The sequence below is a fragment of the Ooceraea biroi genome, chromosome 10 (genome assembly GCF_003672135.1).
Source record: "Ooceraea biroi isolate clonal line C1 chromosome 10, Obir_v5.4, whole genome shotgun sequence".
Lineage (NCBI taxonomy): Eukaryota > Metazoa > Arthropoda > Insecta > Hymenoptera > Formicidae > Ooceraea > Ooceraea biroi.
The window spans coordinates 12157256-12182154 of NC_039515.1; the positions used below are offsets into that span (position 1 = coordinate 12157256).

Sequence of the window (24899 nt, forward strand, 5' to 3'; positions counted from 1 at the left end):
GATTAATATTAACTTGATTAAGTTTGATATAAATTTCATGTAACTTAAAATATATTGAAAAATAAATAATGATGACTGTTGCAGAAAGAAAAAGATGATACGATGATTAAACAGTCATTCATTGAAGTGTCAAAATATTGACAGTTTCGTAGCCATTAGCGTTATAAACGACTGATACTGGATCAGTGCCGGTTGGCTTGCTTGCCTGCCTGTTTAGTTATTGTTTCCGTCAGATTATAGGGATGGGGTCTTTATTGCCCTATGGCGATAATATAGGTACAGCAACTCGCAGACATACTACTACAAACTCACACATACATTCATGTAGGCTTGTGCGGACTCGCACCTGTTGGTGCCTACAATTATAGCCGCAATAACATTCCGTCAATGGTGAATGCCTAGTCGGGTTTCCTAACTGTACTGTGACTTCCAGAAATGTCTTTGCACCCACAGAGTTTCACAATTTCTTACCTATGATTAACTATGTTCATCTCATGTCAGACTTAAAAATGTTTAAATATAATAGGAAAAAACAATAAATTACATGAAGGAATTTTTGTCTAATCTAATAATTAGTTGAAAGGATTTGATATTGATTTATAAATAATTGAATAGTTCTAATTCCTTAATATATTGTTCACAAAATTTATGACTGTTGCATAAATATATGAATATATGTGTTATATACCATATATATCATTTATACCATTTATTAAATATATATTTCTCTCGCATCATTTAGCGATTGGAATTATTAAGATAGATTTCATGTATCTATATTTATGTTTCTTTTCTGCAAATATGTATTAGCCTATTTGTTTTTGCGGATTTACACGTTTTACGGATTTAATATTATCTAGCAAAACAAATACACATGGGAAGAAAAGAGTCCGGGCTCCGATTCATCGATTTTATGTCTTGGCTATTATTTATTGTTCAATATATCGGACTTGTCCCGCGCGATACCATTCGTTGCGTCATACGCCATAATAACGGTATCTTCTCCAAAACTGTTCATTGCTGTAGCTGGACGAAAAAAGTAGGAGCTTCCACACGCTTTAAATTCTTCAGGAAGAGCGACAAATAAATATCGGATGATGTATGCGCCGGCGGCGACTGCAGCGCGCGCATGGTCCACCGGGCACTTCCAGCTCTAAATTCGGTGCCGGGAGTTTAGGTGGGCTCGATTTAAATTTCGCTAGAAGCGGAATTGGCCGCATGGCGAAACGCAATTTCGCAGCGCAGAGTTTATTCTCGTGCGAATTCAAATTAATGGGACGTCGTGTGAATTGACTTTTCTAAATTATTCAAGCTGCGCCGAATGAGGTTTCAGTAGACATCACGTTTACTGATTCATAGCATTCTTTGAATGCTACACCAAGCCTTCTTTAATTTATACAAAAATACGTCATGTTAGTAGAGATTTATTTTATTTCGTTCATATATCGATTCAAAATTATATCCGGGAACAATATGATTGAAGGTAAACCACTATGATATAATGAAACTTTATAAATGCATATTTATAAATGAAATGTGTGAATATGAAGACAAAAGCATTAAGATATTGTCCAATGTTGCGCGTGATACTCTGTTCAAAAATCTATATAGCAGCAGTGTATATATGTAGCATGTTTATGGGGCTACAGAGAGAATTGAGTATGTATATGTACGGAGAAGCGGCTACAAATCACCATTACTCGATGTGTATCGTGACGCTATATAATTATACCTATAACGCCAAGCACCAGGTAATGGCTCAATCCTGCATGTACATTCGATGATAACCAGCCCTGAAGGTGAATCGCTAGGTGGGATTATTGGTGCCCGCGATATTTGAATGAACTGCCTGCCATTGGTTAAACGATAGTCACGTGTTTTGTTACGTCATCGTTGGCCATCCTTGCAAGTGTGCGAAGTCGGCGGCGAAGGGGGATAAAGAGAGAGATAACAAGGGAACGGCAAAGAGGGGGAAGACGTACGCGCGCGCGCATACGACAGAGAGACATCGAACTTATCCTTGGAGAGCTCGAGCGTAATATCGAAGAGGGATGAAAATACTGCCCGTGAGAAAGAGGGACGGCTATATAGTAGAAGAAGAGAGATATTTAAAAAAAGAGGGTAAAAACATTTCACAACAGAAACGGAAGAACGAGAGCGAGAATAGCGGAATAGAGATAGAATGAAGTAGAAAAGAGGCAGCAAACCTACACCCTTCGCCATACTCTCTCCCGCCATTAACAACGCCCTTGCATATAAATTCGCCCCTTATGCGTGTGAGTCGATCATGCGTGGGTATGTGTGGGGATTCGTTATCTCTGTTCTTTTCTCGTGTTCTATGATGTCACTGTCTCTTTCTGGAATCAGTTCTCTCCCTTCCACTAATACGCTCTTGCTTCCACGGTCCGAATTCCCCGCCTTTGCGCTGGCCGCAGAATAGCCGAGGCGCAGGCAGGGATGTGAGGAGAGTTAGAGACTCATAGAACGAAGCAAGATACAACGACAGGGTACCGTGCACGTGGAAGGGACAACACGAGTACGAGAGACAGGGGCGAGTTAGAGTGAGAAAGGAATAGAAGAAGGGATGAGAACGAGAGAGATCTCCAGCTGGTAGTGGAACGAAAGCACGAGGTGCGAGGCAGAAAGAGAGAGAGAACGCAGGCAGCGCCGCGTGGCGGCATGAGGTGGGGACTATCGGGCCGTAAACCATCCGCGGTGAACATTTAACTCACGTATTGCCATCCAACAAGTTTGCTTTGCCCGGCGAAAGAGCATCCCGAAGATCTCGGAACTGGCGTTGAAGATCAAACCTTCACGAAACGCGCGGGAAGGTGAACAATACTCGTTTCGATACACGCGACCCTGATCCTGTGCAAGGACGTTTTGGTCCTTCGGCCGGGCACACAATTCGGGCAATCTCATGAGGACAACTCTGCTTGTAATCAGCGATATACGACGGCGAGATCAATTTTTGACCGACCCGAGAGTTTCATCCGCGTTCTGAACACATGTCCGGGTGAGAAAGCGAGACGGCGCAAGGACTAGATCTCGTTAATTGAGGCAACGAGATGGAGCAAGCATTTCGGGAGAACGGTTTCGAATGACTGCTATCATGAGCAAGAACGTGCGCGGACTACCCTTTCGCAAAGTCCATTCTGCAAGCATTGATCTGTTGGCCGCTACGCTAACGGTAAGTCGTTATGTAATTTCACATTACCCAGATGTGTACACAAACAAGTGTTACTTCATTTATACGATATATTCGTCGACGATTATATCGACAATTATTCGTCTAACATACCAACACATAATTGTACCACAAGTCAAACCTGTTAATCGAGATTGTAGAAACTATCATCCCGCCAAAATATCACGTAGCGCACATGCTCCGTCAGTTAGAGCATCTACAGCAGAGTGAGCCCTTATTCCTTTTTCTGATCGTTTTCTATTGATTTGAAATCGGATATTATCATATCCATATATTAAAATATGACTCTTACTTTTGTATATGTGAATTTGTTCTTGATTATCCTACATAAATTCTCATTCAGAGGGTATATATGCATGTATACAGACGTAATCAACAGTGTAATTGTGATTGAAGACAAATAACGTTCGAAGTGCCAGTTCCAGAAGCTATTTACAAACAGTAATACTAGTAACGACTAGGACACGTGCCAGACGGTTAATAATCTTTAGGTCAAGTTTACTAGTTCATTCCTGTTCATGCTATCTTTGCCAATATTTAGATTTCCTTCTCGACCAACATATACATATTGTAAAAATCATGGTGGATTTAACAGATCCTTCCTTTATTTATGGAAAACTTATCAAAATTGTAATTCTTGCTATTATGCCAATAAAATGTACAGAAAATGAATTTTATAATCATTGTGTGTAATGAGTTTAATTTTCTGATAGTCTACTGATGTTTAGCGAGCATTTTTGATTTTTCCAAAAAAGGGATGGTATCTGTTCGAAAATAAAGCGAGTTTAGTATCATACCTAGGGGTAAAATAGGTAGTGTATAGCGCACCGACGCCTGACGGAGGCGATAAATAAGGATCCGACGGTCGGCGCGGCTGCAGGCGGTGATAAGCGTTCCTTTGCCCCCACCAGAGTAACCCGTTAAACTTTCTCGTACGTCATCTTCTTCTTACCGAGCACCCTCAAGCCCATCTATGCAATACCCTACAGAAAGATATCAAACTATAATTCGGATAGATATGTCAAATACTTACATTGAGCAGTTTCATGACGCTGTCATGATAATTTAGTGGAGAAAGCGTGTAGTGGATCAAAGTTTGTTATATCAAAAACAAGTCGTCAAAAAGTGATATTTATATCTTTCCTTTATTTTTCAAAATTTTCTTAGTTCTATATAACTTTGATTCGTGTATCCATGCATATTGTATATGTACATATTATATTATTGCGATGCGAATAATAGATTTTATTACGTTATTATATTATTATAAAATTATAAAAATTATTATAAAACTGTATATGTATGTCATTGAAAGACACACTATTCTATATCCACATTTTAGATTTAATCGATTGCTAAGTTATATATTATAGAAATATAACACTTGTGATATTTATGTATGATAAATGCGCTGTGCACACTGAATTTACATTCATTGAAATAATTTCATTAATTAAAATGTTTCTGATGAACTAGTGTTCAACAAAAACATTTAAGATACCGTACATTTACATTCAGAGAAACCAATGAATAGTGATTCCTCCTGATATTGGTAGAAGTAGAGTTGTGGCTTATTCTTGTATCGGATGAAAGGGTTTACGAACATTTTAGGTGCTGGAGCGTTTCCTGACCGTATAACGAATAGGTATAGCCAGGCCCTTCATCCCCTACGGGTAGCACGAAGCGGCCATTTCTCATATCAGTTTAGCCGACACTTTCGAGAACTTGCTCAGGGAGCCTCGGGCGTTGCGATGTCATCCGATGCCTCTTGCCCTCTCGCGTTCTTGCCCGCCCTGAATCTTCCATCCCTCTTCTAACTCTGTGACGCCTTAGCGACTCTCCCTCTTTGACCGAAGAAACCCCCTTTTGTCGTGTCTCTACTCGTGGTCCGCGATCGTCCTTTCCCGGTTTCGCAACCCCCAAAGTGCCGGCCGAGTGCCCGCGGCCTGAAGATAAGTGTCGCCCAAAACTTAACAAACCTTGGATGATAAAAGAGCCCGCTAAGTCTTGCATCATCCCGGAAAAGAAATGGCGCATGACCGAGTATCTATCTCTTTCTATTTATCAACTACTAATTCGTAGTTGAATGTCATTTTAGATTGATAAATTTTGTATTTTCTATTAGAATCTTCCTACGAATCAATAGATATATGTCGAAATAAGTAACGTGTAATAATGTTAATACGATTTCGTATACTTATTTTGTCATAGATTACATTGTATTTGCAATCTTTATTGCAATATATCAATTTTTATATAGTTACTTATATACTAATTCGTTAATCAAAAGTTTCATTAGTAATTTGAGCAACTCAGAGTTTTGCGTTATGGCATAGCTACCGTCGGATACACACATGCACAGTTCACTTCTCATGTTCTTCTCAGTATCTCATGATACAAAGAAGAAATATATAAACTTATGATTTTAAAATGAGATCAGAACAATTTATATTATAGAAGTGCTTTTTAAGTTGATATACTAATATATAATATGTCTTGTTCTAGACAGTGAGACTTATCTGTTTGAATTCGTTTGTCTAATTATTGGGTCTCCTTCTGCAAAAGGTGATCCTTTGTTAAGATTTTCACACTTGATAAGGACCGAAAACTACGGTCGAAACGTTGTGTGGTTTTTACTAAATATTGCCAGCTTGGTCGAATAAAGAAGATTTGGAATATAATATATAACATACATAACATATATTCGTAATTTCTTGCGATACTTATTTGTTTATCTATAAATTTGTTCTTTCTGATTTTAAAATAAAACTTCTTGCGTAAGTTCTTGCGATGTGGCCTTACTCATCCCATAAACTCACAAAAGAAAACGATTTTGCTTTTCAAAATTTCATGTAATCTTACTTAGTAAAAGAAGCGTGACTAACATATGAAAGACGTGTCGAGCGAGGGTGCAAAATGTTTTCGGAACAAGGCCGAAAGAAGGATCACCTGTATTGTTTCTGCCCTACCTGATGTGTTAACGTATAAAAATGACCTTCGTGACATACCGTCTCGTAAATTAGGCACAGCCATAAAAAACATCATGAGAATGAAAGTACGAATCGAACAGTGAGATTCCGTTCTTTTTACACCTCAAGGCTATTGACGTTAGTTTCTTTGAATCGGAATACCGCGGCGATTCGTTCTCATCCCTCTTTTCTAACATTATCGTTGAAATTATGAGAAGAATCATCTATACGAAAATTTAAGTACTTTCTATACGAAAGTACTTATCTACTACTACGTCTATACAACAATTTTAAGTCTTTAATTATGACAGTGATTACACACTTGATGATATTTAATTATATTTAGAAGATAAACCATATAAATTTAACGACATACGATTTGATACATGATATAAGGAAGTTTTTGCTTAAAGCATAAAACTATGATTATGTAAAATAATTGTTATTGTGTCATTAGTTTTTGCTGGAAGCCGTTGATTTATAAGTTCAGTTCTAAACGGGCAATAGTTTTGTTGGAATGTTTCTTTTGGCCGAAAGAGAGTACGTGCACGGACTGCTAGATGAATGCAAGGTGAACATAGGTGGCTGATGATGTCACTCCCTTAGTTGTTGTGAGAAGGATGATCACCAATATATAATAGTAAAAGAGGGAGACAGGTCCGGACGGCGTACCGGACATCAACTACATGGAGCCTAGTTTAAGCTGGGTTGTCGCGATGGCACACAGAGATTATGCGATACACCGTGGCATATACTTAAAGTATTGCCAACGGTTTCTAGATACATCAAGATTCGAATTGCTCCCTAATGCACAAATTGCATTGCTATTTCGATCTCATGTTGATATAAAACAATAAATGCGTAATTCAATTTTAATGATATTTATATAACAAAATATGATAATATTAAAATAACATAAAACTTAAGTCAGCCAGGAGAGATCAATCAATACAATGATATTAGTTTCAACCAAACTGGCCATATATTTGTCGGGAAAAACACAACGTTTCGACCAACTTTGTGGTCCTCTTCAGGTGTACAAAATCTTCCCTCTCTAAATTAACAATACAATGAATACATCTGAGAAAAAGAGAGATTGTGGAAATGATTTACATTAAAAGGAATAGTAATTCGATTAATTTACAGAAAGATACCGATCGATTACCCGGTATATATATGATCATGTTTTGACTAGTATCGGGCCTTCTCCTTCACTTGCTTGTTGACGACCGTCAAGTACAGTCCTATTTCTCCGTCATTTATTCTTGTAATTTTTTGGGTTTTATCTTTCCTTTTCTGGCAAGTAAGTTTTTGTATTATTATTTTTGTTTGTTTTAATTTGCAATTTGCTGCGGTTTGTCAATCTTTTTCATTGTATTGTTAATTTAGAGAGGAAAGAGTTTGTACACCTGAAGAGGACCACAAAGTTGGTCGAAACGTTGTGTTTTTCCTGACAAATATATGGCCAGTTTGGTTGAAACTAATATCATTGTATTGAATGATAATATTAGTTTTGATACAAGTTGATTTGCGTATACATTCGTAGTACGAACAAATTGAAAGTACTTAAATTTTCTGATTGCAACGACGCAAATCGTAGAGATAAAACGGAGAACAATTTGTTAGAAATTAATAATGACGAAACGCCATCACGATACGTTCAAGGTGCACCAGCATGTTGAAACTCATTACAACCTTGCATGCTTACTCGGTGCGATATCTATTTTAAAAGTCGAATTAAGTAACGCCACACTGCGCGGCTAGTATAATTATTTTATTGGGAGTTTACTCGTAGATAAGAAGCATTAAAGAAAAAGAATTATGCAGTGCGCGTGTAAGTTTTACCATACTTTCGATGCGTGAAATATTGTGGAATACACATGTGCGCATGTGGAAACTTATTTTGCATATTCTTTTGCCACATACATTACTACAGAACACGCACGAGCGTAAAGGTGCGCGTGTGCATGAACGGAGCATGCAGTGTCTGATTAACATGAGAAGCCTGAAACACCTGTGCCTTTGGCTCCGTATAATTATTCGCCTCTTCGGCTCGCGAGAAGTTTGCACAATCATTTTATAAATATCATACCTTCTGTAGAGAAATGCAATTGATTGTTATATCCGTGCGTCAAATCAATAATTTTATTTCATTAATTATGGGCTAATAATTTGATAATTACATAATTATACAGCTTTTCATTAATATTAAGTATAAATGAATAATTCCAATTTTTTGGTTAAATTCAAGGTTTATTTTGAAAAGTAAAACAAATCCTTTAATCAAAACATTCGCTGTTGCTTTCTATAATTTTAAGTCATCTTGCAAGCAACTTATGAGTTCCATTTCGGAAAAATGCTTTGCCATTGGACACGATAAAGCCATTTTTTGATCTATTGATTGGAAATGTGTATCGGACAAAGACGTGTTGCATCGACCGGAACAGGTGGTAATCGAAAGAAGCTGTCTGGTGAATGCCGAGTGTTCCAGTGCAAGACGTTCCAGTAAAGATTTATTATGATTATGATGTCTTTTGTCTTAGAAGCAATGTGTGGCCTGGCGTTATCATACAGCAATTTTATAGGACGTTCTCCTTTGCCAGTTTTCGTTCCAATGCCTGATTCAGTGAATTAATTAACGTTGGTAGCAGTTCGCAGTAATTGTTTCACTCGGTTCCAACAGATCATAGTAAATTACGCCCTTAATATCCTACTAAATGCAAAGCAGAACTTTTTTTCCAAAGCATTTGGGTTGATATTTCATCAAGTGCAGAGAATCTTCCGAAGCTTTGTGATCGATGTCGGTGGTTCACTGGGATTTACCCATGACTTTCTATATTTGGATTGTTAGAATATTTTTCATTATATTTTTTATCACCTGTAACGATTTTCAATAAGAAAGATTTTTACGTTGTTTATTGAGAAGAGAAAAACACGCTGCCACTCGTTGATTTTTGTTGGTTTCAGTGAGTTCATGCGAAATATACACATAATATACACATTTTCGAAATCATCTTGTACCAGTAATAATCATCCAACATAAATCAGTGTTCTCACATCTAGAATAGCTTAAAAAAACAGTCTGCTAATTATTAGATCGTATAGTGATACATCGTTGTGATGAGAATCATGAATTATGAATTGTTCCGATGCAACACACACGAAGTACAACATGTACGCATAACTTTTACATTAATATATCTCCGTTCATGCCAAAGCTATTAATTCTCCTTTCAAATTTGTTTAAAAAATTATTAAAGTTTGTTAAAATTTTATTTTCTTTTAATTGATGAAGAACTATGGAGTCTCTCTAAGATAATAGATAATAAGTATTTAAAACAATAGATAAACGACGAGTTAATAGATTTAATATCTATGTTAGAATTCGCGAATATTATCAAACTTATATTATACTTATCTAAATCTTAAGTAATTAAATTCTTACTATATATATACATATATAATAATAATAATAATGTTGTATATAGAAACGCTTAAATCGTTTTACAAACAGGTAGCATCGATAATGACAATAATTACTTCGCTACTCGATTGCGTATTACCTGCGGTGGCCATGATAAAAGGAGAAACTGGTTTGAAGAGCATGCATGTGTGATAGAGCCGTTAACGATAAATCGAAATGTGCGGATTCAGAAGTAAAAGACCACAGTTCACAGCCTATACACAACACACACGTATATACACTTCTGTGTTATATATATTGATGATCATCCTTCTCGCAACAACAACTATCTTGTTTTTCTTAAGTCATTTAGATTTGCATATCCTTATATTATTCTTGGGGATCAGCTTAATTAAGCGTTTAAGAATGAAACTAGTTTTGCAGTCTTTATCTTTTTTCTTATAGTTCTTTAGAATACATATTGTCATTGCACAACTGCACCTCTTACTACTTTGAAAAAGTACTATGAATTAAGTTGTTGCCACCTTCAAATAGAAATATATTCTATTCATTCACCGGAACAGAGTATTAAGCCCATAGCAAAGAAGCACACATTCTTTAAAAAATTCTAGATTGCTCTAGAATTTGTTGAAATACGTGTTCAATTCGTTGTTATAATATTTGCACATTTGTTATAGGTCTCCCATAAATTCTATTGTCTTTAAATGTCCTTATAACTAAAAATCAAAGCTAAATTAAGTGATCGTACAGACTAATCAATAGGATCTCCAAGACCGATCCATTGTTCTCCAAAAATTTATGTTAAATGTTCTTGCATGTTACGACGAAAATTACATAGTGTTCCACCATGCATAAACCATATGGTCTGTTTTTGCTGAAGAAGAATATCTTCGAGTAAAATAATTTATTCACTAGGAAATTGAGATAAACAGCACTTGTAATAGGTAAATTATTTTATATAGCCACTATTATTTCTGCCCAAATATTAAGATGAAATTGGTATTGGATAACATGTGGATTCTTATCTGATAGATACGAATATTATGAAAATTTATAATACCATCCTTTGTAAATCATTCATTAAATAATAAATATCTACTAAATAATAAATATCTATCTAAAATGCCTCAAACACAAAAATGACTTAACTTAACCCATAACTTTTTAAGAATTGGTTTTAAGATCCAAGTTTATTAAAATTGTTTCTTGTCTTAATCCATACTACTATAGTTTCCCCAAAGTTTATAACTTTTTTCCTGGGACATCCGGTATATATCTGTAATGATATAAATTTTACCGTGATTAAGATGATCCGTCATTTTTTTCACAACTAGAAAAGTTAATTCTATACGAAAAATATAAATTGAAAATGCTATCTTTTCGATTCTAATAAATTCGATTCTAAAAATTGGAAAATTACTATCATCTCTCTTTTAAATTTGAATAATCTGTAATACATAATATGTGATCGTACAGAATATGTTACGGAGCACATTGCAATGTTGGTAAAGTAGTTTACATTGCAAATGAAGCAACCAATCTTCTATTATGAGTGTTAAAAGAGAAGAAGAACGCATGCAGGTGAACGAGAGAGAAAAAGAGAGATAAGTGGGAGTAGACAAGCAGCGATGTAGGTGTAAAGCAAACGTGATCGTGCGGTGGATGAGCGAGAGGTACCAAGGGGGAGTGGTCACCGTGCTGAAGCCTCGTGCTGACCTATTCCTTTCTGTGCCTCCGCAGTGCATTATGGCTGCTCGATAAAGGCTCTCGGTTTTAGCTTCCCTGATCATCATAGATCGGTGTTTCTTCAACGCCCCGTCGTGCTATCGGTTCTCCGCAAGAAACTATACGAAACTCTGTGGTGCGAATGAGCGTTTTGTGTGTGAAATTGCGGGCGGTCGGCCTAGCATTGGCGTCGATAGTAGTATTTCTTCATGCCGTTGGTGTCTGTGCTATGTGTGTGTGCGTGTACGTGAATAGGAGTGTAGTAGAATATCGAGACTGCAAAGCACAACGGTGAGGTTACCTGAAAGCAGAGGACTTGTGTCGTTATGGCACATTATGAGACCATTGCTGCAAAGCTGTAAGTACTTTGAAGCTTAGATACTGATCTCTCTTTTCTCTTCCTATTTCTCTTCCTTTCCTTCCTCTCTTTCTCTGATTCTTCTCGCTTCTCCCTCTTTCTCGCATTCATGTTTTCGTTACGTTTATATCTCTCACGCTTTCATTTTTGCGATGTTTTCGTTACGCTCTCAAAGCAATGAGAGCTTTTGCAAGCGGCTTTGCCCAGTCGGCGACGATGCAGCGCTTATGGGGTATTTGTGGGATTAAGAACTCTTGCAGGACAAGGCACTGGGCCAAGCACGGCGGCGCGACCAACGAAGATTTCAGAAAATATAAATGCTACTCTGGCGACAATGCACATAACTAGTTTCGCAGACGCCGCGTTACAATTGCAGCGTCACGCTCAAATGATAACATCAATAAATTTCGGGATATCGGTTTACAACTGACAGATTTATTACACTGCCAGCAAAGTGCATAACGCGGACGAAAATGCATTGCAAAATCCTTGCAAAAATAATGCGGCATGCAGGATTGTGCGTATAATAGATATACGAGCGACATTTCCGTCGCATTGCGCGAGCAATCACAATCGGACGAGATCGCAAACATGGTCATTGACATGTGATGAGTCGCGACAATTAATTGTCAAGTCCTGCATAAATCGTCTACGAAATATCACATAAAATCCTGTTGAAACAATCAGCGAAGTCCCGTTCGCAAATCTTGCGCGTTTATTTTTAACCCGAAAATAACGGTTACGTGAGAATGAGCGTTAATTGTAAAATATATATTCACTCGTCCAAACTGGATTTACAGTACCAGAGGCGTCGCGGTGAACGTGGGAGAATCTAGAGAGATGGACCAACCGGTTAACGACTTTGGCGGCCGCCATCTTTCCCTTCTTGTCCGTCTCTTTCGCCCCGCGTGAGAACCTGCTCGCTATATGCCTACCTTTCTACTCTGCGAGACTACTCGCTACGAGAGTTCCGCTTATAGGATTTTTTCTTGTCTCTTGATCAACGTGGCGCATCGAGAAGGGACGGCCTACTCCTAGCCGAAAATACTCCTTCTTTGTACCATACATTGAACACACCATCGCGACGACATAGGGTCATGGGTCTCTTTCGTCTCATTCTTCGGTGCTACGAAATGGGTTGTCGTCCTTTTCTGTTTCCCTTTGTGACATTCTCTTGCATGATATTTATTCCGGTTTTCGCATGCGCTTCGCACTGTTCCTTAAGTGTCGATTTTCATTGCCATTTCATTTGTTTCTGTATGTCGCTTGCAGAGGTTGCCAGATCTACGCATCAGACAATGTTTCAGCGTAAATGGTCCATGGGCTCGCAGATTTATTCACGATCTTTCAAGTTGACGTAAAAAGCACGTGGAGCGCCGCGGAATTCGCAGGCGAAAAAGAAAATGCGTGCGATTTTTATGCTTCGTGAGCCGTGATACTGTACGTTCTACTTGCATTAATAACTCATGTCGCTATACGCCGGTTTTAATATTTTGCTTTAATACATTCTCAAGTAATGAAATATTCATTACAGGATTGCGTTTACCATTTGCAGTTTTGTACTTGCGTGCTACTAGACTGGACGCGAATAAAATTACATAAGACGATCTGTACAAAATTACCGCGACGTGCTCAGACTAACGATGAAATATATGTAAATCTTTTTATTCGTGTAAAATTAATTCTTATTCCTTTTTATACATATATATATATATATATATATATATATATATATATTTCTTATTGCCGAATGTATTTCAAAACGCGTGCGCATCTGTGATAATTACATGCTTGTACACACGCTTTATCACTATTACATGGCTAGTCAAGAAGCAAACTGCAGATTTAATGCGCATAAATCAGTATCGATGACGAAAGGCTAGATATCTATTCTAGCTAAAGGTTTTCTAGGTCGCGCGCTAGCCAACTTTACGGCGTATATTATCAGGACTCGAGACATGGGCATTTGCGTAAGAATTCTCTGAAACCGGTAGAGCAGGAACGGACACGTTGAATATCGTGTGATTAAAATCCTATAAAATGATAACCTTGCGGACGCCACATTGGTACAGAATTTACTGGCAACCCTTTGATGTGTTTAATTCAGTAATTTATGATATCCTTAATCTACGCATTGCATTTCTCGCAGCTTCTACTCTCTTCTAATAAAGCTTACCGAATGTGACCAAAAAGGATCGTTCTCAACGACTATAAAGATAATCCTGAAATGGCTCACATTCTTGTTATCACCGCTTTATCTATTCATCAGGAATAGTTAGCATAACACTGATTAATGAGCTTGTTAAATGCGTACCTACCTATTAATCCGGCGGAATATGTATATTACATGTATATTCATCGCTAGAACCACTGATCGTACACGTACCTGTTAAATAAGATTGACTGAGTTAAAAATACTACACCATACACTCCGATAGTCTGTTCGCAAAAACTGTTCTCGTTGAGCGCTTACGTGGTCTCCATTCACCTGAAAAAAATTGATCGAGATTAGAATTTCTGCGCGCAGAATGTTCTCTTATCAATCGACCGCTGCGTCGCGGAATTAATTACGTGGCGAGTTGCGGGGTGCGAAAATCAAGCAACGGGCGCTTGTGAACGCGCCCTAAGGTTGCGCGCTCGCGCGGCTCCGTTTTCTGCGGTGGTAGGCATGGGAGGGAAGGCGTGACGAGACTGCAAAGTAAAAGGAACCAGGCATAGAATCACCCGCGCAAGAGGGTGACATGCTGCCGAGCCGGTTACGGGCCGCATCGGTCGGGGCCCGACCGACCGCCAAGGCAGGTGAACATAACCCGCTGCTAACAGAAACCCGGCTTGCTGTTCTGCGCCGCGGACGCTATAGGCGGCAGTTGCGGTGCCTGTATACCGTACGCTTTATGTATGTATACAGTACACACCAAGTATGTCATTCGTGCGACGTCGACGCGCCGATGCAACAGGGCTGCAACTGATGTCCATCTCTTCCCGTTTTCTTTAAATTGATTTAGAAATCGAGGTTATGTCTATTAATAGTTGTAAATAATCGCCGCTAGGATGTAATCGGCTGTGCGATAGAGCAGTCATAACTGAATTTGCATTTTTGCATTTTTGTTATAGATAACCTTCCTACAACGCGGATCAGAAAATGAGGAAATTCTCCTATAACGCAGTACTTCTATAACATGGTTTCGCTACAACGCGATTCAGAAAATGCCGAAATTCTGATCCTACAATAGTACTTCTATAACGCAATTTATATTTTGTGGCGAATCATGCTATAAAATATACACATATGCGCCTCACCGCGCGGCGCGATCGATCGATTTGTCCCAATCGCCGATTGTTTTAAAAGAAAATTTATCTCGCTTCAGATCAAAAAATTTTGGATCGACTTAAAAATCAGTAACATTTTTTTCTTATTTAGAACCCCGAGTTTTGTATGAAATTAATGTCTCCTATAACGCAATTTCCTACAACGCGGCGTTTTCTACGAACGTATCTACCGCGTTGTAGGAGAGTTACCTGTATATCGTAAAATACCAGTATCGGGTCACACGACTAGTTTTTGATTCTGTGATGCTCAACTGTTATGTGTAAGTTTGCGTTAATAACACTGGGAACGCGGATGTAATATCAAATTCTAATTATTTAATGTGATTTAATTTCATCAAAATGATAGTATCGTTTTATTTATATTCTAAAGGTTGTGTGTGATTATATAAAAGATATTATTGTATGAATCTCAATAATGTTGAAGTTTTCAAACAACGAGAGAAAGATGATGTTCAATAAAAAATCTCAGAAAATTTTCTATATAGGTCGTTTCGCAATGTTTTTGTACTCTTGGCTACATTCTTATGAACAACGTTGACTTATGTACAAGATATACATGATAGTCTTGCCCATTTATATAAGCACGTATTTAGAAATTACGCACTGGAACATTCACGTATCGTCGGAGATTGTGCACGAGTAGGAACGGCGAGCACACGCGTACCGGTTTCATAACGAGGATTACTTCATTCTTCTTCGTCCTTCGGAGAGCCACTGACTCTGCTAAGATTCACATGATACATAACTTAAAACAATCTTATATTGCGTAATATAAATAAATAATTCAAAATAAAGCAAAAATTTAACTGTTTTCAAGGATGAAAAAAAACAATGTGAATTGTAAAATTAATTAAAAAATTAATTTAACAAACATTCTCTCTCTCTCTCTCTCACTCAATATTTTTTTTTTTAATTTGTGAGTGTGTTCTCTATTTTTACGTTTTTCCGTGAGTAAATCTTATCTTTCCGGGAGAGTTTTGTGCATAATCTTAGTCTGTCTATTGTTTTACGTTAAGGACAACGCGTGTCACAAGTCGAGCGCTGTTATGCAAATATGAAAAAGGTTGTTGATTCATGTATAAACAGGACATGAAACTCGTTGTCTTGTCCAACGAACCGTGAAACTGACGCATTTGTATCACTAAAGTGGAACCGCACTTGCTACACAATAACTCGCATGCATATTATAAACTTATACATGTGCATTTATGCATATAACATGCTCTCTTATTTATGAAATATATGGACGTACGTGCGCGCGTGCATGCTGTGTTTTATACAATATTTAGAAATATTTAAGTTTATATTACTACGATTTTACATAATCATATTTTTAAATAATATATTTCATGAAATATTGAACGCGCGCAACATAAAGATGGTTGTCGTATTAGAGAAATGAGAGGAAGTGAAATGAAACTAATGCAAATATAAATCAACATTACCGTGCATTAGAGTTACTGTGCCGTAGGTAACTACTAGAGTTTACCACAGAGGTAAACTGTGGCTACAGGTAGATACCCCACATTAATATATATATATATATATATATATATATACACACACACAAACACACACACACATTAAACATCAGAAATTCTATGTGCATTTACATGTGTCGTGTATGTATTGGCTTCATGGAAGTAAGTACGATCCCCCAAGTTATTTGTCTACTTGCCACTTAGATCCTCGACCAGTGTCTACCAGACTCCACCAATAATTCACTGTCAAGTTTACAATGCTAGATTCAAACATAGATCTCCTTGTAAAGAGCTCTTTATAAGAGCCAATTATGATTCCATAATAACTAACATTCCTCACAAGTTTCTGAGACACGAGAAATAATTAGCAAGTTATATAAAAAACCGTTTAATATACACCAAAGTGAAAATATATAAGAGTATTTTACATTATTATAGAATTAAATGAATATTATATGTAAGACATAAATATGCTTATCAAAGTTTTCAAGAACGAGAGGACAGTCTAGTATCAATATCGTGGATACGTACATCTCTTCCTAATCATCTAATTTGCATCCACTGCGATTAACATAATCTGTATTCCGAATATTTATTTGGAATTAGCCGCGGTTTGCTCGTAACTCATGCGGGAATTAGTTAAGCTCAAGGATTTGGGGCTTACCAATCTCCCACCCTCTTTCACGCTCACGCTTCCACCGTCAGTACATTCGCGTTATCACGTAGCCCTTCTTGTTTTATACAAGCTTTTTGTTCCGCCGAAGTTTTCTAAGAAAATGTCAAAAATGTTATAATTAACATTTTAATAAGAACAAATACAAGAAATGCATACGTTCGGAGCATGTTGCAAAACTGCAATATATAATATTTGCATAAATGAACTCCATTGAGAACTTAAGACGCATCACGGAGAAAGAAGATTATGAATTACGAATGATGGATCTTTGCCAATTATGAAGGCAACATTGTTTTGTCGTCCGACAGACAACATTGATTGATTGCTGCCACAACCGAATAACTGCCTTGACTTTCTTGCGGTATAAATCTACACATTCCTTAACTTGGATCAACGTTATTAGCGGACTATGTGCATATTGAGATACACGTCACTAGCACGTCGAAACAGTTCAGTATAAGGTCATAAAATTGTGAATTACAAGAATTAAAAATAAGAAATAAGACACTTGCAATTTTATAAACTACGACAAGAAAATGTATTTTTAATATTAGTGATAGAAAATGTTAGTTTGAATTTCGAAATCGATAGAATTAAGATAAGAAAAAGAAAAATATCAGTTGCTAAAATAATTAGAAGTTATGTACCCACAAGAAGATTTCCAAGTACATAGTCCTTTTTTGTTTCTAAAATGAATGCGGTTCCTGCTACTTCGAGTCTATTTCGACACAGAACGGCCCGTTCATCAGTTGACTTGTTAAAGACAAACGCTTAGTATTCAAACAGTCCATTCTGGAATTAGCTGTCAAAATACCAAGCGTTAATAAATATTGTATATTGTCGCGCGATTCGGATAAATGCAAAGTCATCGCTGACTCACTTTCAGATGATATGGAATGCATCGTCAAACGATCCATAGGCGAAAAACATTGTCAAAAGAACATATTCATTTCATACTTATTTCTTTTAATATTGTGTGTGGGTCATCGTTTATTGATAATGCTTGAGCAGGCAGTTCTTCCTTACGGAAAGTGTGTGACGTTACACTAATATATCGTGAACTGCCTATGTGCAGGTGGTACAAATCCAACTGATCCCTTTCTCTCTGCTCATACTTATATGCATGAAATCGTCTTGTGTCGTTATAGGCGATAAGTTTCAACTGCACACCGATACGGTCAACCTGCAAGATATCCCTGGGGGAAGATATCACGTTGTATTCTTATTGCCTCCTCTTTCTATGCCAAGTTTCGCTTTCTCTCTCGCTGCTGGCATTATTCTTCTCTGCCTTTCTGAGAACTTGTCTTAAATTAAACGTAATAAAGCAGATGATTATCGAATGTTGAATGAAGTTATCACAGTGATTTCGATTAATTTACGCTATATAAAATTATTAGTATATAAAAAAATCTATACTTACTACAATCTATAATCACTATCACTATAATATCTATAATCATTGAATGCTGATAGTATATTTTATCCCATTAAAAAACTTTATATGTATATACGTGTATATGTATACAAAGTTTTTTAATGAGATAAAATTTAAAGAAATTATTTATTTTTATGCTCTTTTCGTAATTCACACACACACACACACACAATGTACAGAAATTTTTTTTACTGTGATCGCGATATGCTAAAGCTATTTATATTAAAGATAAAATCATTATTTTACAGATCACACAGGAAAAAAATAATTAGACGACAAAGCTCTATTGCATTACAATCCTTTAAAATTAAATTTAGAATCAATGATAGTCTTACGATTCACTCCGCTGTATTATAATGATTTAATTGTAAGACATTGCTCTGTATCATCAGGAATATATTTTCGTAAGTTCGCATACATGTATTAATAATTCATTTTTGTTTGCCTCAGCTACTAGGAAAGTATGCTGCGCAAATTTATTAATAAAACACACCAGATTAATATCAATTCAGATTAGCATAACATTACATATTTCAGCTAATTAGAATAGCAAATATGGTAAAAGATATTGAAAATGACGCGTATCTAATGTCTTGAAACACCAAATGCGCAATCATATTTGAAGTTTGCAAGTATCGATCTAGACATACAGGCAACAAATGAATAGAAAAGTGAGAAATAAATAGAAAATATATCACATTAGAATCAAAGTATGTAGCCACATATGTTGTGGTTGCTAGTTCTTAAGATGAAAACAAGAAAAGAACAAAACCAAAATTGTTACAAGAACAGTAGTCGGAAGTACAGCCTATAGAGGCCTATAGAGGCGTATGAAGAAAAGAAGGCGGGACCAAGGCGGACCTAGGCAATCGCAGTGACGATGAAACGATGTAGTGATATTATGGCATTCATATAATAATGGATATGATGAACGAGTTTTCAGCTTATTCTTGGCAGTGGCTTCGCGAGCTTAGACCAAGTATCAAATGGAGAGCAGAGGGTGGCGATAGTACGGGGGGATGAAGGGGTTGCATTCGAACAAGCAACAATATTAACGGCGGGTGGTGTGGGTTGTTGGCTCAACTGTACGGACTCGTAAGATCGGTAGGCGAAGTCGAGGGCGAGGTTGCCTACGCTACTAGATTCGCGGTTGCCGATATACATATATATATATATATATATATATATATATCCTGAGCGCGAATCTCCAACGACCAAAGCAAATATTTGGAGTCTCGCCACTAAAAACTCGAGACGGGCCAACAGACGAGTTGATTTGTTTCCCCACAACGGCGTTTTCCTCGCCTTCTTTTTTCGACTATCTGCCTTTCGTTGCCTCCTTCTTCCCCCAGGATGCTTACGTAGCCGAGAATATTCGAGCATCTATCTGAAAATGACTCCTATAACTCAAGTTAAGTATACGTGCGCCCTCATTTGCTGTTTATCGATGTAAACCTTTTTCATCGCAAAGTTCCGGCCCGCCATTACATATTCATGTCTCCGCATTCTCATTCTTTATGACTGTTTTAAATGTGCGATTCGCGTTAAGATCATATGCACATGACTTCATTAAATCGTGTTGAACACATAGGATATTTAATTCTATGATTTAAATTATATTTATTGTGAAAGCAATGACTGTAAAATGTTGAAACTTTTCTTCGTTTAAAACATGTGATATATGCAACATCTCTTTTATAATGCATATAAATTTTTAAAGAATAATTTAATGTTTAATTAGAAGTTATAAATACAGTATTACATCGCATTAATTTTGTTTGAAGTTTTTCTGTTTGTACTGATTTGTTTTTCTCATCTTACGTTCACTTCTCGTGAGCGCACTCAACTCTTACGTCTCTGGAGTTTTTCAAAATCCAGCATCCCGTACTTATTCTCGTCTGTGCTGAGCAAGCAGCTTCCTTATTCCGTGCGGTACAGGCATATGTTTTATAGAATGCAAATCTGGTCTACCTCGGCCATCGTTTTTTGCGCTATCCCTGGTGTTGGTGTTGGAAGGGTGTTCTTCTTTGTCTTATCATTATTGATGGTCTAACACGAATTTATTTCTACGAAACAATATATTATATATTATTATAACATATAATATATTGTAATATAATATATATTTGTGAATTATATTATTCTGCGATAATTGCAAGAAATAAGCAGTGACTAGGTTTTGTGCACGGATATTCGAGATACTTCATGCCAGATGTTGATAAATGAAGTATCTTTGGCATAGATATTTGGAGTGTCCATGGACGTTTTACATCAAATATACACGAGTTGACTCGTTTACACTAAAATTTATTGCCAAGCTGCAGTATGAACTAACATTTATCAGTAGGAGTTATATATGACTTTGTAAACACATCTTTGTATTTCTTTTATTCGCTCAATTTTATAAACCGCGATCGAGACAGCTATTGCACGTCAGAATCATTAAAGGACGACAAGCGGTATCTCTTCGTTTTTATCCGACGTGAAATTAATTAGTTAATTAATCATCGCGAGATGGCGTCCATCCAATTAAATCCGCTCATCCTGTCTACGATTGCGCAGACGCGACATTCAAGAGAGAAAGAGAAAGAGAGTCTCGTGTTATACCGAGAACTACCACGGCATAGCTCTTCCTTCTTTTAACTCATTCCACTTCCTCTCTGCTTCTCGCATTTCCATCTTCTCCGCTTAGCCTTCACTCTTGTCGTGACACATCATTATTTGTCTTGATATTTTTCTTCTCTATCATATATCGGTTATTGTATTTAATTCTAAATGCAATTTTATATATTAAACAAATCATACACATTAAGCAAGAATGTTTTGACCGAAAAGTCCGTTTTTTCATTGATGGACTTTCCGGTCAATCCAAATAAAGCATAATATAATAATTTATATTTTACATTTTATTTTATATTATATGTATTTTACTTAATTTACTTTAAGAAAAAAACTCTAAATGTATTTTAAGTTTTATAAACGTGATCAATGATTATCTTTATGCTGCAACTTTCCGTTATTTCTTCTCAATTAAATGATGTGCCGATTCTGTACAAATTAATTTTAGTACTTGATTTAGCAATCAAAGTTATTGATGCGAATGCGCGTTAATTACGTCTCTGAAAACGTTTTTCTGCGCAGGTGCATAACATACTTGTTACGCCTTCTATATCGACGGAAGAATTATTACTACTCCAGGCACTTCGGATACGCTGTACTTGTCATTGCGATGCTTACACGAAATGGTCAATTTATCATCCTTAATTACGGTTTAACACCCGTTGTAGAATAAAAAACATTTCAGTGACGAGAAACGTTACACGTATGTCACGATTCTACGTTGGATTCAACTACATCATCGATTACATCGATTATGTTTTGTTACTAAGCGCTCCATGGTACCGCGATGGCGCGAAAAGCAAGAAATTCGATAACTGACGATCGGGCAGGGCGTAAAAACCGCGCGAATGAAACATACTCAAATCTACGCGAAACAGTGTGTAAATTTGAGCGTGAAGAAACAAAGCGTTTGTCGGTGGACGAGAGGAGAATGAAGAGTGCATGAGACCGGGGGTGGGTGGCGGAGGGGGTGGCGCCGGGGAAGGGAGGATCGCGGATCGGTGGAGCGATTTGTCCCGTCTGTTAATTAGTGAAAAAACGGACTATGAATCTCGAGCGATCGTATATTACGGCGAGCGTAATGGATGGGATTACAGCTGCTGTGTTAAATTAAACCGGCCGCCGGCCGCGGATACGATACAGTACGTTATGTGGATATAGATGCACACACCGACCCGTGACATAGAAGGGGGAGGGGCAGTGTCCCTTCCTCCGTGTATATGTACTATCCGTGTACAGCAAGTACAGTTACCTATGGTACTTCTACACTTACTCCCGTCTCGCTCCCTTTTTCTCTCACTCTCTCGCAGTACTTACTCGTTGAGCATGAGAGTATCCTCTTCTCTACGAAACGTGGTACATTACACATAATCGTGTCCAGCAACATGTCGGTCGTGACTCTTTTGCAGTTTAAACAACGTGCTAGATATAACTGCGAAATATGGACGGACGGGCAAACGCAAATTTCTGCAATATAATTCTATGTTTCAATTAGTTTAGATTATTGTTATTCAATGGGAACGTTCAACGGGAGCAGGGTTGGTTTGAAAATGTTACTAAAAACAGTACTTTGTATTTCACACTCATTATCGAGTCAAGTGTATACGAGTCGTTTATTGCCTTCCCTTGTTTCCTTTCTAAGTATGATTCGAATGCTTCTAAATAAATCTGAATTCTGAATAAATCACATCCAGTAATTGCACATGTTTATCGGCCCGTTATTCATTCCGGCAAGATGAAAGACGTGGATGGAAAATGACGATAAAACAGGTCGGATGAATGGCCATGGCAATCTTCCGTGTAATTATTGCGCGATAAGAGGGTTGAATCACTCTCATTCCGACTACCTTATGATTTGTGTAATCTTCTCTCTTAATTAATTTATCAATAATGTACATCATAGAAATAAATTCATAGAAACAATCTATCAATTTTTATAAAACACGCAAATAAGAAAACCACTGATCGCAGCTGTTTTGATCATTCCACACGACAGCTAACAGATCGCTTTCTTATCTCAATAACACAATTAGGAGATAACGGCGGCTTGAAGCGGAAGGACAAATCCCTTTTATCTATACGGAAAAAGTAGCAGTATCTTCTTCTTTTTGTGAGCATGTATGGGTCGTGCACATATAAGTGTCTACTATCTGCGCACATGTGCAAGAAGAAGGGCGCTCAGGAAAGGGAACCTGGGAAAAGAAGAGAGAGCCCATAGAGGCAAGGAGAGATAGATTACTCCGCCATTCTTGCAATTTCCCTGTCGTATCGAGGCTCGTAAATTCCCGGTGAAATATGCGAAGGGGCGCCTGGTGCGGGCAGCACGCTGCTGCTCCTGCCCTGCTCTCCACTCACCCGCACACTCGTCCACCCTCCGCCACCGCCCTTTACTCCCTCAATAGGGGCTGCTGTAGCAAGGGGTTTGTCTCTGCCGGAGCAGAGTGGTCCGCGCTTCAACGTATCGCGGTGGGGTGCGAAATACCCGGAATTAGCCTTATCTGTCCCATCACCTTCGCAGATTCCCGAAGTTTCACACAGCTCGTGAAGAAACGCGACATCTCTGCAAAAAAACATAAAATTGCCAGATTTAGAGCCACTAAATTTCAAGAAAATCTCTAGTCAAGTGTTGTATCTGTTATCCAGCAATTTACTCTTGCAACATGATTTAATATATCTTGTTAAATCAAGATCTAATCTTTTTATTTATGTGATATTTTTTCCGAATATAATATCAGATTGATTGTGTTTTGATATTACTTAATAAAAAATTTAATTAAATGTTTTTTATTAATACATTTGAATACTAAATGTCAATTAATCATCTTGTATGAAATACAAGTTTGTTTTTAAATTCATTTAATAGAAATCTCTCCATGTTTTGAGATTCAAATTTGTTTTGCGCGCCCCTCTTTCACGGTGATGGCTGACAAGCTATAGAATCCGGTATCTATGTAAATCCAAGGAGTGCACTAGTTTTCAAATGCAAGGGATAAGTGTTTATCAGACTGAAAATAGAGGGGAAAGTTTGCGATAACAGATAAGGATAAAAAAATAGTAACCGGAAGATAAAACAGTAAAAGCATCCTTCTACGTTGATATGAAGAAGAAAAAGAGGAAGGAGAAGAAAAAGTAGAAGACGAAGAGAAACTTATATCACCGCAGACTGGGACTGCAATTCGACCGCTATATTTAATTTCACTACTTTGGAGAGTCTGTGGGGATGGTGGAAACGAAAGCAGAAGAGGAGGAGGAATAGACGTTTAATCTAACCGCGCGATCCTATCTCCCTCAAATTTATCATTCGATAAATTGCATCCCCGGGTAATATATAGGGGATTTTCCAACCGTTGTCCTGTCAATATCTCAGGAGTTCCGTTCATTATCAACTTGCGTTTTCTATAAACGAGATATAATTTTCGATATTCCAAGAAAGTTGATAAAACTCTAACAGCTTTGATAAGTGTAAACATGATTTCATGAAACAAAGAAAATATTTTTAAAAGGAATTTAGTTTTAAAAGGATTTTGGTGAATATAAAACCAACTTGTGTTTGTGGTTTCCCGTATTTAAATTTTAAAATCACAGCGTAACGAATGTGAATGTTTCATGAGATATATATATCATGGTATTATAAATCTGGTGTTTCCAGTCGTAAAACTAAATGCAAAATGGAG

At 37.2% G+C, this 24899-nt stretch overlaps 1 protein-coding gene across 1 annotated transcript in view; it reads left to right on the forward strand.

Moving 5' to 3' along the window:
• Positions 1–2732: 2732 nt before the first annotated feature.
• LOC105282171 (homeotic protein antennapedia) overlaps positions 2733–24899 on the forward strand; it is an 89790-nt gene continuing 67623 nt past the window's right edge. The window contains exon 1 of the mRNA XM_011343938.3: positions 2733–3190. The gene's annotated coding sequence lies outside the window, so the exon portion shown is untranslated. The remainder of the gene's footprint in view (positions 3191–24899) is intronic.